Source organism: Pteropus medius, unplaced genomic scaffold (genome assembly GCF_902729225.1).
Source record: "Pteropus medius unplaced genomic scaffold, Ma_sr-lr_union100, whole genome shotgun sequence".
In the NCBI taxonomy this organism is placed as follows: domain Eukaryota; kingdom Metazoa; phylum Chordata; class Mammalia; order Chiroptera; family Pteropodidae; genus Pteropus; species Pteropus medius.
Window position 1 is genome coordinate 9,453,965 of NW_024350319.1, and position 14,853 is coordinate 9,468,817.

The 14,853-nt window shown below is 37.3% G+C and overlaps 1 protein-coding gene and 1 pseudogene across 10 annotated transcripts in view; both read left to right on the forward strand.

Annotated features, from left to right (window-relative positions):
• ST6GALNAC3 (ST6 N-acetylgalactosaminide alpha-2,6-sialyltransferase 3) overlaps positions 1–14,853 on the forward strand; it is a 478,754-nt gene that overhangs the window by 162,865 nt on the left and 301,036 nt on the right. The gene's annotated exons all lie outside the window — the stretch shown is intronic.
• LOC120583584 (uncharacterized) lies at positions 3,743–3,861 on the forward strand (annotated as a pseudogene).

Genomic DNA, 14,853 nt, shown 5'->3' on the forward strand with positions numbered 1-14,853 from the left:
CCAAAGTCACAAAGCTGAGGTACTTATGCACTACACTCTAAGAGGCATTTCGTTTTTAACTAGCTTAGTGTTTCCCATAGTTTGATAAGAACCCAAATAAAGAAAATACTTCAGGAAGACAAGTATTGCTGCTGGAAATTTAAGGCAGTATCTGATGGCTGAATGACTTTGTCACTCTCCTTTTGTTCTGATGCAATTGTGTTTTCATTTATACAGCCTGTGGTGTGCTTTGCCTGGCTGTGTTGTGCCCATCTTCCAAGGCCCAGTTGAGGGCTCCTTTGTTGGACCCCTTTCCCTCAAGGGACCACCTAGATCACTTTGTCACCAATACTACACATTTTGGTGCTTTGTAGTGCTGTCTCATGTTTAATTGCTTAATGGGATTTAATGTTGTTACAATAGAAAGATTATTTTTCACTACGGGGAGAAAAATTGACTTTATTTAGGTCTCAGGCTTTAAATTAAGGTCAGTTGTGAAGAAGTGGAACCAAATCTGTTGCCCGTCTCCAGCTAAGTATATAGAATTGTGCAGTGGACACTGTAGACTTGTGACCCTATTCTTGATTTCACTGCACTCTTTCTTTTCCTCTCCCATTTCTCCTTGTTTATCTCTTCTAGGCCTCTTTCCATCTTTTTAGGGATAAGGCGGAGTATAAATTATAGAACTTTCCACACCTTAAGTCAGGGAGTCAAGGCAGATGCTTGCAGTTTCCAGGGAGCTAATGAAATGACTCAGCCCAGGGAAGAGAGCATGGCCTGTCTGCACAGCTCTAGGCACTGCACTGGTAACCACGCTGGAATGAGCGCTCATCGTTGCCAAATTTTTAAATTTTTCAAGAATATTCAGAAATAAAGAAATAAAGCCAGAGTCTTAAGTAAATATCACAATCTTTAAACATAGGCAACTAATTGTGTGTGTGTGATATTGTACATATTCTTAAGTTCCTCTCCCCAAAATACTTGGCTGCCATATTCAGCCCACGCACCACCAGTTTGCACTGTCTGCTTTGAAGTTTTATTTGGTAGCTATCCAGTTATAATGGGATTGACTATCCTACCACTGCCCTCTCAGTATAAGGCCACTCATATTTGGTCAGTTACCAAGTGCCATTTGCCAATCAGCAAAAGCTATTGGAGGAGAAAAGCTAGTTGCTTAGTTCTGTAAGGACCCTGGCCTGTGTCACATCCACTGTGAATACATCCCCTAAAATCCAGGACCTTACTAATGAGCTGTCTTCTCTCCCAGATTCTAACTACTCTAGAGTGCTGTGACTTAGAGGGGACCTTCAATGTATGTGTGCCTGAAACCCAGCTAGGCCAAGTTCCTCTCTTTTGCTCTTATGTAAAGTGTCAAGTCAGAGTTATAGCCGTGCTTCCCGGTATCAGAATCACTCTAAGGTTTTATCGTTCCGGATAAAGGATTCAGGAGTACAGACATCAATGCTCCCCAAATGCTGGTTCCTGAGAAAGTCTCTCTGACCTATATAGCTCATACTGTGAAAACAACAACAACAACAACAACAAAACCCACAAGTACTTCATAAATTAAAATCATTAAATTTATGTTGAGATTACATACCTACTATTTCCTGCAAGTATGTCAACCTATCTTGCTGAGGTCTTTTTAGAAAGAGTGCATTTGCTTCACACAGTTAAAAGTTGGCAACCTTAGAATGGTTCCTCCGATCTCTCTTATTTCTAGATTGCGTGGGTCTGTGAAATCAAAAAGTTACTTGAACCACACCCTTAACTGATGAAAGGTGGGGAGATGAAGGGAAGAACCTGACAGGCAGGCAGAAACCCCAGGTGCAGGGGGAGCTCCATCTGGGTGAAGGTGGTTGCCTTTGCTAGGGAGCTTGTTTTCATTCAGTCCGCACTTGAAAGAGATTTATCCGAAAGCTGTTGCAAGCAACTCAGGTTTCCGGCAGGGGTGGGTGCAGGTTTGACCTTTCCTAGTCTTTGAAAGAGAATGTGTTACTCCTGAGAAACAAAAGATCTTATTGTCAGCGTGTTTGAATTCAGCAAACAGACCTGGAGATGGCCCTGAGGGATGATGGGCTCAAAGAACATGGATGATATCATGTAACTTTGACCTATTTCATATGAGCATCCCCAAGCCTGCTTTTTGGGACTGGCTGCCTTGTTTGTTTTATAAATTGACTCTCATATTGATTCCTCACTTCGTGGCTGTGGAAAAGAAGTCTTTCTCCTGTTTGAACTCATGTCTTTGTGGACTGTGTTTAATAAAGGACTAATCTGCTTATAACATGAATATCTCTCCAACCCTCATTGATTTGGCGAGTGACTTCTTTGCTGAGAATTTTCCAAACTGTAGAGTACGTATAAAGTGGTTTGCTATAACAGAAGTTAGAAGACAGGATCCTATCTTCATTTTAAATGACACTTAACTGATATTACTTCGTAGAACAAGAAGAACTCATTCTAGGAGGAGCTCCATAAATTCGTAATTATTCAATTATTTATCGAATACTCTTACTCCCTCTGTGTGTGGCTCTATTCCAGGCACTGCGGCTGCAGCCACCACTAAACAAAACAAAAATGTGTGTCGACTGTGATCTTCTGCTCTAGTGGAACAAAACAGACAACAACAAAACAAAATCCACAACACAGAATTGTATTACATAGTATGTGAGAGGGGGACATTGGAAAAGAGATTGCTGTATAAAACAGGGTGGTCGGAGTAGGTGCCCCTCATTCGATGATGTTTGAGTGATGACTTTATTTATGCCTTAACAAGACTACTCTGGCTGCTTCTACTGGGAAAAGACACAGAGGAGCTAGAATGGAAGCATGAAGATCTATTATTAGGAGGCCATTGCAATAATTCTGGCGAGAGATGTCTGTGGCTTGGAGCAGGGTGGTGGCAGCAGTGGTGGTGAGAAGTGGTTAGAGTCCAGTGTATTTTGAAGATAACAATTAACATGGATTTCTGAGAGACTGGATAAATTTTTAGGAAGGGGCTTTAGGTATCATTTAGACTTCTTCTGAAGCCAGGTATAGAACATTAAGTGGGTGAAACTAACTACATGTCAATAGGGGCTTTTAGAAACAGAATGCTATATACCCTAGTACCTTAAAACAATAATTAAAACACCATGTGAGCCAAACTAAATGTATTTGCACAATTGGCCTGTGAACTTCCCAACTGCATGCTGAAATGGTTAAGACCTTCGTTTTATAGATGAAAGATCCAAGGTCCTAGGAAATTCATTGACTTTATCCAAAGTCATTAGAGTCAGAATCAGGACTGGAGCCTTAGGCTTCCTCCTTTGCAGTTCAGCGTTCTTTCATTACATCAGTACTTGAGTTATGAATAGCTTTTCCACCTAATATTACTCTCTGAGAGAGCGGCAGCAAAGTAGAATGCTCCCCCCGCTCCCCACTCCCAGGCAACATGATGTATGCATTTTACTATTTCTTTCATCTTTATCATCAAATGTCATCTTCTTAACTTGCAAGCCCTCCCTCTTCCAGCCACTCCACAAAATGTCTTTGGGACTGTCTATGTGTGTGTGTTGAGGGGATGGGGGTCACTCAGCCTCTTGAGTAGTCTGGTGGACACTGCAGTGAGGGAAGGCTAATAGAGAGAGCCGATATAAAATGGGAACAGAAGCCTATATACTTCACTTTTGACAACTTGATAGATGGATCGGTATTTATTTACATAACAGATAAAAGGGATAGGTGTGGGGAAAGGAGAGGCCATTTAAAAAAATGTTCAGTCTATGGCCATGCTACCCTGAACGTGCTCGATCTTGTCTGATCTTGGAAGCTAAGCAGGGTCAGGCCTGGTTAGTACTTGGATGGGAGACCACCTAGGAAGACCAGGTGCTGTAGGGTTAAAATATTAAAAAAAAAAAAAAAAAATATATGTATATGTAACCATATGTAAAAAAATTAAAAATGTTCAAAGAGTTCACTTTAGTTCTTTCAGTGACATTTATGAACTTTAAAAAATACTCTAAGGAAATTAAGTGAATATTTGATCTCTGAAGAGAGAAGGATTTTGAAGGCTTAAAAGCAAAGAAAAAATAGTAAAAAACAAGTTATCACATAAAAAAAATTAAAACATGACCATAAAACTATTCACAATACATATTTGACAAAAGATTAATAAACTTAATGTAAAAAATTTATATATAAATACATTTATTTATATCTATCTCAAAAGAAAAAAAGCCCAAACATCAAAAGATAATGCAGTTAAAAAGAAAAACAATTCACACAAGAGAAAATACAAATGGCATATAAACCTACAGGAAAAGTATAACCTTCCTAGTCATCAAAGAGTATGAAAACTAAACTAAAATGAGGCATCATTTTCTGTTTGTCAAATTGGTAAAAGTTAAATAAAATTTTTAATACTTAAAGCTACGAAATTAAGATAGATCTGTTTGTACATTCTCGGTATAAATATTTGTTGGTATCAGTCTGGAAAGCAATATGCAACATGCATTGAGAACTTAAAGATATTAATATTCATCGATCCATTAATCTTACTTTTGAGACTTTATTATAAAAAAGAAAAAGCTAAAATTAGAACAAAGGCTTATATCACAGCTTTATTTACCTTAAGGAACAATTTGAAACAATCTAAATATCCTCTCAAGATCCACCAATATTCATATGTGGAATGATGTTCCCGGAAGTTTACCTCCCCACACACATAGGTCCTTGTTCCACCCTTGTGCTTTATATACTAAGGAGGTCTATTGTTAAAAATACCTGGTCATTTCCAATGCCATTGGCACCTCACTGCTTCATTCAGTGGGGACATGTTATATGGTTCAGAGATGAGATTCCCATTTATCACAGAAACTTTGGAGCATACATAAGACTAAAAGGAAGAAAAAGACCAGCCATAATCATAACATCCAAAGTCAAACATAGTTAATACGTTAGTATTTTTCTTTTTAAACTTTGTAAAACATTTTCCTAGTTAGAGGGAATTTTACCTGATTATCATCTCTCAATAATGAAAAACTTCAAACTATGCATATATTATATATGTGGGCACTCGTGGTGTGTGTGTGCATGCGCACGTATGTGTATATATGTATATATACAATATATATGCAAGTTTTATCTTAGTTTTCCAACATAATACTATACCCTGAACCTATTCCAACTCATATTAAATTTTTAAACAATTTATCAAGATTCTAATTTACCCACAGTCTTTTAAAAACACACCTGCTATGCAAAGTGAAGTCAGAGGACCCAGCGGCAAAATCTGTCTTTGTAACTCCTTTAACAGCGGAGTGGCCTGAAGCAAGCATGGGGCAGTCTTTCATGAGTTTGTCCCCAGCCTCTCCCACCTTCAGTAATTCAGGCATTTCACTTTGCTCAACCTTGCCTCTACTCAGCTTCTTTTCCTATTACTTATTTTTCCACCTCAAGAATTCACAAGTAAACAATTCAAGAACCTTGAGTAGACACGTGTTAAAGCTATTTCTTCAGCTCAAACTTCTTTGATCAATAAAAGAATGTCAGATGTTATTAAATTCTAATATTATTCTGATATTATTTAAAAACTACTAACCCCAGTCCTCTCTGTCTGGTTTGTACTCTATGAAGGAAACAGTAAATACAAACATAGGCATTTTAAGGGGATGGGTGTAGAAAAGGGGACGCTTTCCCAGAGTGCTCTTGCACTGTTTACTTGAAAAACTCGTGTGATTTGACAGTTGCTGGTAGAGATTTTCATCAACAGTTTGTTACTGTGACAGCAGAAGCACTCAGATTTGAAGAATGTCGAACTTCATCTTGTGGTGAATTCAAACCTGGCACAAGGCCATTGCTTCCCTAGGAAATGAAAAAAAATGTCACTTTTTGAGACTGCAATAAATGGGCCTAGAGTTCTGCTTTGTAGTCTGAGTGAGAGGATAACAGTACTGCATCCCCAAAGACAGGGAGGCTGACCTCCTGTGCTATGTGGAGACAATGTTTTCCAAAACGTGTTTCATGAAATTTCAGTGTCTCAGCTTGTGATAGAGGTTCGTCTAGAAAAGTTTATTGCTGAATGCATTCAGAGAAAGATTCGTTGTAGGACTTTAATATTCTAAGGTGTATTATGAATCAGTAAAAAAAGGTTGTATCATACAACATTTCCTAAACCTATATGAACATGAAACCTTTCATCACAGAGATTAAGTGTTTTCTAAAGCTTATTTTGGGAAATTGTATGTTGGGGCTTTGCCAATGTAGCAGATTTGAATCTTGGTCTACTAACTTACATATGCAAGAAATAGCACATTTTTTGAAATATTAAATCCTGTTCTTAAAGCTCCCATTCCTCCTGGGTGGCAGCAAGCATAACCTTGGCTTTTCTTGGGGCTCTGTTCGCACCTGTTAGCACTGCTCCAAAGTTCCAGTCATTGCTCATTAGCTGCACTTGACTGCTTGCGTCTTGTCTCAGACAGTGCCTAGAAACCATCCTGAGGTCTTTCCTGAACAACACTTGAGTCTTCACTGCTGGAGATGGGTGTAGATCTTTTATTCCCATCTTGACACTCCCTCTCTTCCTCTCTCCCTACCTTTCTCTCTCTCTCTCTCTCTCTCTCTCTCTCTCTCTTCTTCTCTCTCCCCCACCCGCCCCAAAAGTCTTTTTCCTCCTTTTTCTTGAGAGTATCTATATCTAGCATTATTTTATTTTTAATCGATTATTTTCCTAGTATTTGAGAAAATTACCCCCACCTGTATTTATGTATTTTAAACAACAAAGAGATCTACCAACATACATCTGGATGGTCCACAGGTAGTGAGAGCTTCAGGACTGGTTTGATTCAGCAGTTAACGGTGTCATAAGGTACCAGTTTCATTCTGTTTCTATGCTGTGTTGGCTGTGATATGATATTGATCCTAAGCTCTATTCCTCTGCTGGGAGAAAATGGCTAAAGAGATTCCAGGCTTTATATTCATATACCACATCTTCCAGAAGGAGAGAGGGACAGCTGGCTCTCTCAGAGAGAGATTCTCAGAATCTAAAGAATCCTCTTCTCAGAATAACTTCCATCAAACCTCTCCTAACATTTTATCGGCCTTCATTAGATCCCACAAGTTCATTAAATTATTTTGAAATACTCTATACATGTGAAAGAATATATGTAACATGTAAGATATGTGAAGAATAATATAATGCAAACCCATGGAACTACCACCCAGCTTGGAAAGTATTACCAGCTCTGCTGGAGGCCCCTTCAAGGCTTCCCTACCTATGCCTCCCACACTTACTGCCAGAGGTAAGATGTCTTCACGTTTATTGAAATCTTGCTTTTATATATAATTTTACTCTATATGATATATTTCTAAATAATATATTGTTTATTGTTACATGATTTTGAATTTTCTATTAATGATATCATCTATATGTATGTATTCTTCTGTAACTTGCTTTTTTCATTCCCCATGGTTTATGAGATTTGTCTGTGTTGATAGATGAATCTATTTATTCATTTTCAATGTGATATAGCATTCCATTGTATAATTAAACTACAGTTTATTCATCTCTCTCCTGTTGATAGACCTTTAGGTCGGTTTCAGTGTGAGACTGTCATGAATAATGCTGCCAAACATCTCTTGTGCATCTTGGTGCTTGTGTGAATGGGGTTCTCAAATGTACGTATATATTTAAGAATGACATCACTGAATGAGATCATGTACAATTTTTAACATTACTATATAATGTGAAATTATTTTCTAAAATACAATAAAATTGTTTTCAATGTGAGTAGTATATAAGAAATCCTATTGTTCCACATCTTTTTCTATACTTGATTTTGTTAGAATTTTAAATTGTTGTCAAATTGGCCCATGAAAATTGTATTTTGTAGTTCAGTTTGCTTTTTTGACAAATTAATTAAATCGAGATTTTTATTTGTTTATTGGTATTTTTATTTCATCTTTTGTGAAATATCTTTTCATGTCTTTTGTCATTTTGCTTTTGAGTTGTTCTCTTCTAGTTGATTTGTAGAAGTTCCTATATATTCCTCTTGCTAGTTCAGTGACAGTTATGTGCGTTGCAGTATCTTCTCCCAATTTGCAATTTATATTTTCACTTTTTAAAATAACGTCTTTTAACAGATTTAAAAAATTTAAAGATGTTTAAATCTGTCAAACTGTTCCTTATGATTTATACTTTGGTGTCTTATTAAAAAAAATTATTTCTTACTGCAAGTTCATTTTACATATACACACCACACACACACGTCTTTAATTGACCATTTATTTTCAGATTATGGCTATTAACTGTCTCAGCACCATTTATTTTACCCGATGATCTGCAGTGGCATTTCTGTTGTCTGTCAAGTTTCTGTATATGGGCAAATTCATTTCTGGATTCTCTGTTGTGGATTCACTTCTGGTTTTAGGCCTGTCTGTCTTTATGTCAGTACCACACTGTCATTGACTCCTTTACTTTTATAGTAAGCTTTAAATCTGATTAGGCAAATCTCTTGTCACCTTCCACTCCGTGTACCTTGTTCTTCAGGAATGTCTTGGCCATTCTTAGCTCTTTGCTCTTCTGCATAACTTTTGTAGTTGGTTTGGAAATTTACAATATTTTTATTGAGTTACATTAAATTTATAGATTTAGGAGAGAATTGACATCTTTATAATTTTGTAGCAGTGAGTCTTCTATCTGTCTTTATCCACATCTTTACTTATTTAGGTCTTTGTGCCTTTGGTTGCTATTAAGAATGGTGTATTTCAATATCACATTTTCTCTAACTATTGCTCGACATTCTTTTTTCAGTGGACTTTAGTGTTTACATAAGACAAGAGCCTTTAATATTTGGTCACCCTTACTTTTTGACCAGCCCAAACCTTGAGGCAAAGAATGACAGAGTTTTTCTACCTATCTGAAAGGAGAAGGAAGGAAAAGATAAAGGGAGAGCAATGCAATTTAAAAGTAATTTTAGTATATTTGGCTGCTGTACTACATGATCTTATCAAATCTCACCTTTCAAGGTAGGTATTATATTTCCTATTTTAATGACAAAGAAACCAGGGTGTAGAGAAACCAAGTAACTTGCTCAAAGTCACACAGCTAATGTGTTTATGGCAAAGCCAAGATTTAAAATTAAGTAAGTTTCCACTCCAAAAAGGTTTTATTCATCCACATTATCCTTTCCCATGGGCAAAAAGGATGTTCAGAATTTTCTAAGCACTGAGTACAATGACCAGAATAGATGATCCGTTCTATAGCCCAACTTATGTGACACTCCATCCACCCAAAGTCAGAAGAGGTTTGATAGCACTTTATTCTATTCCTCTTGTCATTGTTGCTGGCCAAGGAGGCTGTCTGCTCCTCAGGGAAGAGTTTCTACACACCTGAGGAAGCAGATAGCAGATAGCAAACATCACCAGCGTTATTCCCCTAGACTGAATTTCGATACACATAGCCAGGCTGGGGATCTAAAAATTGTAAAGCAGAAGTCTGTGTGGAGCCTTTTAGTATTTTCTTACACAGTCAGTGATGGAAAACTCTGTTAACAACTCAACTAAAAGCTTATGGCTGTGAAAAGTCTCCTCTATGGATTCTACTAGAAAAGATTCTCTGCTGAATACGGTCTGGATGCCTGAGCCTAGTGTTTTTTGGTGAGAAAATTACTGCAAGTCATGTTGCCATCTGTGATCTCACGGGTGGAATTGTCTGCTGGAAGACACAGTGGTTATCAATCAACCTGCACCATCCAACAGGCCTCCGGAGTTTCAGGGGTGTTGTTACAGAAGAAACGGGAAAGAGGCTGGGGTCTCCTCAGAATCTAAAAGCAAAATATGAAGAATTAGTAAGAAAGTTTCTAAAACTTAATAGAGATCCTCTCCGTAGATACAAGTTTAGAACACAGTAGAGATATAGGTTATTCGACTGGAAAAGTTCTAAACGTTTTCCTACCATAAGGCTTTTTGAGGGAGCGAGTACTCAGTAAACATTTTTTCTGTCTCCATGCCTCTCTTTCTTTCCTCTCCCTACCTCTTCTCTTTTGCCCCCTGCTCCTTCCTTCGTCATTATCTTTTCCATTCCTTTCCCTCCACTTCCCCTCTTTCCTCCATTTCTCTTTATTTCCCCTCCCCTATCTCTCCCTTCTTCCTTTCTACCATTTGTTAAGTTCTGAGTCAAGTGATGCCAAAATAGAATGTTAGAAAATTTTTTCAGAACTTCTATTTATATTTATTTTATTTTATCAGTTGTATTTGTCTACTTGTCATGTGAGTAAATTAGGGATATGTTATTAAAAATATATTGCTAATGAAGTAAAGAAATTCTATAGACTGCTGCTCTCAAATGTCTCTGTTTTCATCTTCGATTGCATCCTTTCCATTGATGGATTATATTTTTTTTATGGTTCTTTCCGAATGTATTACTTTTGGTAAATGAATATCTAGCATGCTACTTTAGGAACTAACTTTATAACTGTTTCAGTAAGGGGCAAGGATTATGACCTTCTTTTGGCAAGTCCTTTATTGCTGCCACCAGAGACAGAAGATTGAGTTGTATAAGCCATGGATACTGGTAGAGACTGGTTCTATGCACTGTCACAAAGGATTCTTGTAATAATTAAGTGCAGTAATGGGCATGGAATTGAGAATGAAAGAAGGGGTAGCTGTTACCAACATTATTAATATTATGCGCAATGTGTGGCATAAAGATTTGGACTCAAATCAACCTCTTCAAATCCCAGCTGTTACTTGCTAGCTGTGTAAACTGGGCAAATAACTTTATTCTATTTGAGCCTTTTTTCTTTTCTGTAAAATAGGATCAATAATACCCATTTCCGAGTTGGTCATAAAGAGAAATGACGTAATATATGAAATCACCTAACTGAATAGATGCTCACTGAATATTGTCTTCCTTCTCCTCACCCAAGTCTATTCCTTGGGCCCAGTGGTATATAAGTATATTATCAATCAAATCCTGATCTAATGCTTACTTTGTGCCATATACTGTTCTAAGCATTTTATAAATTTGACTCTTTACTATCATAGTAACCATTTGAGTATTTACTGTTATGGCCCGATTTTACAGATCGGGAAGCTAAAGCACAGAGAAGTTTAATAACTTACCCAAAGTCACATGAATCGGCCACATGAAAGAGCCATTAACTGATATTTGTGTGAAGATACCTCACTGTGAGCTTTTTTCTTTATAATTGAAGATGTTATTGCCTTGAGATATTGCCTGGAAATCAGTGTGGATTTTTCTCTTGAGTCTGCAAATTTTCTCTCAGAAGCCTTAGGAAAAAACGAAATGAAACAAAAACACTTAATTATGAGTTTATATTCTGTGTTACTGTAAGAAAGGGGTGAATGAACGCTGTAAAACGCATTTTCTTTTTGTACCATTCTGAAGGAAGTATCATCAGCTTGCAGCCCTGATCGCTGTTCAGCAGTGAAGCTGGCTGGGCTGAGATGCCTGCAGCCTGCTGGGGGTGGGGGGGGCTGTGCCAGCTACTGCAGCAGCATGCCTGTGCTCCTCATCTGCACAGTCAGCACAGTGTTCACAGGCACACAGATGGGAATTCAAGTGGGGCCAAGATCCCTGGGAAAAGTGCTGGAAAGTGAAACCTGGCCAACAGACAGCGCCCTTCTGTTTAACCAGAACTCTGGAGTCAGATCCAGAGAATAGTAACTACAAACTGGCTGTGGTTTGGGTTTATTCAGCATCTTGTTCTCATTTTTAAATGTTTGGTCCTTGGGACAGCCCCAAACCTCACTTTGCTACTGACTTGTACTGCCTATTTAGGAGTTTTCAAGGAAAATGTTAATTCGTGTGGCTTAGATTCATTATTATTATTTAAGACTATGAACATGTTTTTAGGCACAATTTACAGTAAGGAAAGGGAGGAAGGAACATATACTGAGAACATACTAGGTGTCGGGTGCTGTGAAAGGCATTTGTTCCCATGTTAGCCTAATTGATGACACCAGAAATATCTTCAGACAGTAATGGAAAAGATAGGAAAGGTTAATGGAGAAAGTAGAGTGCATGGAGAATGAAAAAGGAAAAAATAGGACATTGCATCTAAGTCTTTTTAATTCCAAAATCCATGTCTTCGAGTCACCTGAAGTGATTAGAAACAGTATATAATCAGTTTGTGTCAGGAGACAAAATTATATTACGGGTGTTTCTCATCTTTTTTTTCCTTCTGCCTGCTGAAAGAGTTCTGGCTTTGTTTGTTCAGTTCCTTTCCTTACTTTTGTGCTGCCTTGAGAGACTGGTTATATTAAACTTTTGTGATGAATTTCAGAAGGGAGGAAAAGGGGATAAGAAGCTTATGGACATATATACATATTCATTTCTGTATATATATTTATATTTTATATATATACATGAAACTTCATATAATAAATATATAGCTATTATAAAAGCAGATTATACCATAGCTAATCTTTTGTTATCTGTTTTAAACCCTACAAGTTTATTATGAACATTTTCCAGTGTCAAAATGTTTAAAACTGCAATATCATTTTTAATATTGCCTAAAACACGATACTAGGTGTATACCAATTATTGATTATTGGATATTTAGATCATTGTCAGTTTTTAGCTTTATCAATAATGCCACACTGACATCTAGAAAAAAATTTTTTAATGGCGCAAATTTTTATATCTCAGGGAAAAGCTTTATTTTGGTTTTTCTTAAGTCAGAGGAATTATCTACATTTTCAAACTAATTTTTTAAAGGACTGGAATCATTCTTGTAACAGCATCTTATAGAGGACCCACCCTATGAAACCCACAGAAGTGGCACTTCCCTCCATGGGTTTCCCTCTTGCCCCCCAGTGACTCCTGAGCCTCCATAGTACCCCAGAGCACCCCAGGACGCTGTGGTAAGACCACTGAGCTAGGTACTAGCTTTATTTTTTTCTATGATATTATTTGCTGATGTTACATAGTACTGAAAATTTGTTTTTCTTTGAAAAGAGGAATCTCCACTTTTTTCTTTCTAACTCACATTGAGTTTTGATGTACTACTTTATCAGCCGAATTATACATAGTTATTCATATATTACATTATATATTATGAATAATATATATATATATTATAACATATATTATAGTAGAGCCGTTATATTTAAACAAACTCATATTCAGACAGTCTCAGGTAGAGTTTATTGAAGTGTTATGTATGCCCGAGCAGGGAGGGACATGAGGTCCATTCAGTGTCTTTTGTCCCATCAACTTGGAGAAGGCACAAACAATTAAGACCTACCATATCATCTAGAAATCAAGAATAAAAAGAGAATCTGGCCTAGTCCTTCTCCCTGTCTTGTTCCTTTTGGTCTGCCTTAAGTATAGGTTTGAAATGTTAACTCTATACATCTTGTCATGACTTTACATGGTCACAAATTTTTCTTGTTTAACAAAGTTCCATTTTTCCTATATTGCCTATGTGATGCTAATGTAGGGTGGAGGAAAGAAATAGAAATATAGGCATCGGCCTTAGTGTTTTCATTGCAATTCTTTTGTTTGTGCCCTCCAACATGAACCTCTCAGAATGAGTGTGATCATAGCTAGCTCATAAATAAATAGGTGGTATCTTTTCTTCAGATGTTGGGATTCCAATTGGAAATGTAACATGTTGAGCCTAACTTACAGACTTCGCGTGACCATGCAAAAGGGAACTGTCATGAATATGTTATTAGGAACCTGATCTCTTTGTCATTTATCTTTTCTGTGTCCTTGCTTGTTGGAAGATGAGAATTTTGTGAGTGCTCAAGCCAATGGAAATGTCAGAGAACTGAGTTAGATATGCATAGGATATTGAAAGGACAGAAGTTTAATCTTCAAAGTATCACCATTATTAGATTTATAATTTTAATTTTTCCTCTAGTCTTGGATAAGGTGAATTGTTGACAGGTCTCTGAGACCAGAAGGAAATTAGAAGGTAAATGTGCATAGGTGACACCAAAAGATCAGAGAAGGAAATCTATTAGCAAATGAAAGCAAATCGGAAAAGGACATTATTGTAAGCAAAAACTGGCAAAAAGGAAAGGTTTGGGGCCAGAAATGTTCAAATAATTTTACCAAAAGTGAAGAATCTTCTAAAAAGAGTACAATGAACATGTTTTCTGTTCTGCCGGAGTCAATGAAAATAGACAGGAAAAGTATGATTGTAACAGGTGGGATTTAGTTGTTTTTCAAACTTAAGAAAAAGGACATTTTTTTTTTTTTTTTTTTTTGGTCCGATTAGTAGCATTAGTGGTAAATTTAATAAGTGCAGGGATTTGTACCTTCAATTTATAAGTTTGCCGATGAAGAATATCAATTTTATTTTATTCTGTTTCCCAGAGAGATAGCAAAAAGCTCAGGGATTTGGTGAGTGGGGACTTTTTAATTAGGATTATTATAGAAACAAGTTAAAGAACCAAAAATCAAACCTGACTATCTCTTGGGTATAGAATGTGAATGATGTTTGGGTTTGGAGACAAATGATGATTTAAGGATTCTCATATAAGGTTTTTCAGGCTTCACAGGCCTAGATGATCAAATCCAGTTGCTCCTGACCGGTGCCATGCATCATTGTCCTGCTAGACCTCCAAGCAGACAAATCAAGCTTTATTATGTGTGAGATTCCAAGGCGTCCTTAGAGAGATGATGGCAGGTGTGAGCCGTGTCACAATAGGGTGCCAGTACATGTTTGTGGATAGGGAGATGGAAGGTTACATAACCTTCTGCCTTCATTCAGCCAGTTCTGCCAGTAGAGAAGGCAAGAAACAAGGAAAGGGAAGGAGCACCTGAGTCCTGCCAGGGGTTTCAGTTGCATCCCCAATGTCTAGTGGACTAGACCTGGCCACGTGGAGAACCCCTTGTGCCTAACCTAGGACTAA